Source organism: Belonocnema kinseyi, chromosome 1 (assembly GCF_010883055.1).
Source record: "Belonocnema kinseyi isolate 2016_QV_RU_SX_M_011 chromosome 1, B_treatae_v1, whole genome shotgun sequence".
In the NCBI taxonomy this organism is placed as follows: Eukaryota; Metazoa; Arthropoda; class Insecta; order Hymenoptera; family Cynipidae; genus Belonocnema; species Belonocnema kinseyi.
Genome location: NC_046657.1, coordinates 51,710,798 through 51,714,847, shown reverse-complemented (window position 1 = coordinate 51,714,847; position 4,050 = coordinate 51,710,798).

Here is a 4,050-nt window from a genome sequence, read left to right as displayed (position 1 = left end):
ATTGTTTAAATTAATTAGTTTTGCAAAAATAATAACAAATTCGTAATCAGCCTCCAAGGAATGTCGAAAACAATGTATATCTAGATATAAAATATATTTAGAAATTATATTAGTATATAAACTTTTTCATTGAACAGAAATCTAAAAAGTTAGAACTTTTGTGAAATAAGAAAAACTATGAGTTTTAAAAAATTTTGTTAAATTTTTGGGTTCACGACAAAAGGACCTGCAATTTAGACTAATAATACTGTTTTTAAATTTGATACAATTTAAAAAAGTTGTATGATTTTCAGCATCTTGAAAATTTTCAAAAAAGGGATAAAGAATTTTTCTATATGTTAAGAAATATCAATCTAGATTTCTAATAGATATAAAATATATGTATTTCGAACTTATTCTCATTAAATTTCTTAATTGGACAGAAGTTCAAAAAGGCGGAGCATTTTCCAAAATATGCAATTTTTGTTTTTGAGAAATCCGCGAATTTAAAACTTTGTTTTAGTAGATTTGAACAATTTACAAATTATCTTAATGAAGTTTTTCAATTAGTCACAAATTATCGAGCGCGAAGTGCAAGTTTCGTAATGAGAATGTAATCATCAAAGCCGTGGGGGCTTTGAGAATCTTCTTTGAAAACAAATGGGAAAAAGTTTAAGTTACAATTTATGGCTATAATTCCTTAGAAGTTTAAATTACATTTTTCGATTTATATTATAATATTTATGATATTTGAAAAAATGTAATTAAAGTATACGCACTAAATTAAACTTATGAAAACGTGCGCGAAGCGTGAGATCCTATCCATTCGCCCTAAGCGCGCTTAAACTTGGCGCACAGCGCCGCGCGCGTGGCGCGCAATGAGAATGTACCTGCGCGGCGGGCATATTTTTTATTATGCGTTTTTTAACAAGTTAATATTCTATTATGCTCTTGGTCTTGCGTTAAAGCAGGAACCCGATTTAAACGAAACAGAATACTTTCATAATTTTTATTCTTTTTAAGGGTAACGAAAAGGAAACAAAAGCTTTGCTTTTTGCGAAAAGAAACGTTAAGAGAAGAAAGTTTAGAACGGGTTCGTTCTTGTTTAAAAGAGAAGATTCCAAGCTTTAATTTATGAAAGTTTAAATTTTTTTAACTAGCTTCACTGAGATATGAAAAATTAATATTGTCAATCACAAAATTGCTGTGGGTGCATGACTGGCAGAAAAGAGATTATTTGAAAATTGAATAGTGGAAGGTTAAATTGATCCGGTGTCTAAATAATTCTCGTGTTTTCATTTAGAAGGAACAAGTTTTAAAACCTTTTTGTTCCTAGAGCTTGAGTCATAAAAATACGACTCAAGAGATAAATTTATGTCTTCAAGACATAAAAACTTGTTTCCGAGCCATAGAAACTTGTCTCCAAGACATAAATTGAAGTCTGGCTCTGTATCAAAACTGAGATATGTTCAAGTCGAAGCATTTTTATTCGGGGGAGTAAACGCTTTACATTCCTAAGGCTCACAGTTCAAATCAGTACCGTTAAGAATTGAAAATATCTGATTTCGGACCAAGGCCTCTAGGAATTTGAATGGTCCGGTTACCATCTAGACCATTGGGAATTTAAAAGTTCTGGGTCCCGAATTGCACCCGTTCCGAATTTTAAGGTTCCGCACCTGGAATCTTAAGGAAATATTTAAACTCACAGTCCCAATTAAGAGGTTCTGATTCCTGCTCACTTGATCTATTTTTTTGATTTTTGTAATTTTTAAGATTGGATAAATTGAAACAATGTAACAATAAACCCTCTGAATTATTTTAATTCGCTGTCTCGAATTATTTATCATTAAAAACTTAGCAAAGTACACAGAACAAAATTAAAGTTAAATTTTCTTCCATGTAGATTTCCTGCTGTTAAAGTTTACATCCTTCGAAATAACTCACACTATTGCAGAAAAAATTAGAACTTATTTAATAAAATTTAGCCAAAAGTGCAAAAAGGAACTGACAGGTGGAAATCCCCATTTCTCTCCAATTGAATTAAGTTAGAAGAGGATATGTAGATAGCCCTGGCCTCCTAAGTCTCGCTACATCTCAAAAAAATGGAGCGATTATGTGGCGATAGATTATCTAGGCATCAGGAAAAAAGGGCACAGCCCGCCCCAAAAGTTTTTAAACGTCCCTGCTGAGCGAGCAACAGTCGTAGAAAATTTGGAGGAAATGTCTGCCTGCCATTGGGAAATAGAACTGATGTCTTTTTTAACACTTTTTTAATCATTTGTCACGTTCCTTGCCTCATCCAACTTGAGATTACTCTTAACGCCTTTTATCGTGGAAAGTTAATTTTTATGCAGTTTTATGGATAAAATAGAAATCAGTGTACATTAGTGTGGTCCAAAAATTCATGCAAAATTTTTTTTCTCTCTGGAGGACAAGACGCCCCATCTCAAAGTTTCTATTTCCGGCGAAAGAAAATCTGAAATTTTATTTTCAAAATGCTAATATTAATACGTTCCACCGGGCAATTTCAAATTTAGAATAATTGCATGAGAAAATTTTCGAAAAATTGAACTTATGTTCCAGGCTTTCACCGAAACGTGTGAAACGTGTAGGGATTGAAGACGAGTGTCTACAAAATAAAAACATACTGATAACTTTCACTTCCAACCCGTATTTCACTCTCCTCACAGCGCTTAAATGTCAGCCAGAAATAGAAAAACTACCTTTTTACGCATTATTACACTATATATTACGTACAATAATAATAAATACATGTATCAACTGTTTCAAATTAAAATGTCAAGTTTTGGATATAGTAGATACCTGAACGTAAGATATTTTAAACCATGACTGATTTAATAAAATATGATGTCTACTCACAAACAGAATCACTAAATAATATCAAGATGAACAAGAACACGAGAGAAGTATCAGCTCTCATCTTCTTAGCAGCCGGAACTAGGACTCTCGATCTTGAACTAGCTGTATGCACTTATATAGACACTAGCCTTTTCATCCTATTGACAAGTGCTACTTGCATTACTTCATTTATTCAGTGAAATTTCGTTTTTCCTTACAGCGAAGATCTATTTGCTATCCCCGAAAAGGTTAAACATCCGGGACGTAGACTCGATATACGAGTTTCAAAATTCAAAAAAAGCGACATGTTGCCAAAGAATTTAAAACAAATGCAGAAACTTTTGTCAGTATTTTTCTAAATTAGTATTTGCGGTTTGTTGTTGACACTTGCTTATTATTTCCAATTCAGTGTAAGCATTACTTAATTTTCAATTATACGTCTTATATAACGACACAGGGTGTCCACTACGGCGTATTAGAAAAAAGTTTGTTTGCGCAAAGTCCTAATAGCAACGAAAACTTTCTTGTGGGAGTGAAAAACACTCCCCTTAATTTTCATTTTTAAAAAATCCTTCTGTCTCCGCTTCGTAGATTTAGCTAAAACTCACAAAAATGAAGTACCTCTTTAAATTGAAACAGCGAAATTTTTTTTTAAGTTATAAATTATCATTAAAAACAGTTTAGAACAAGTCTCTTTATAACCGTATAGCGATAATTTCATAGAAATAGTTTTTACCCTCCCTATATGACTTTAAAGTTTTAAAAGATCGAGAAAAGTCGACTTTTTTGCTATTTTCTTAGATTCATAGTAAATTTCTCGACTGTTTGATCATATAATGCGTGATATACGAGGTGTGTTCAAAAAATAAGGTGACTTCATGGTTTTTCTCCTTTCATGGGTCTCTTCAGTTTTGGGAAAAGCAAAAAGTCACTGGGGGCCAAATCCGGTGAATATGGAGGCTGAGGCATGACTGTGGTGTTGTTTTTGGTCAGAAAATGTTTCACAAGCAACGATGAATGAGCAGGTGCATTATCGTGATGCAAAAGCCACGAATTGTTTTTCCAAAGTTTCGGACGTTTTTTGTGTATCGCCTCTCGCAAACGGCGTATAACTGGAAGGAAATACTCCTTATTGGCCGTACGACCTTGTGGTAAGAATTCCTGATGCACTACGCCACGGTAATCAAAGGAGACAGTGAGCAAAACCTTCAC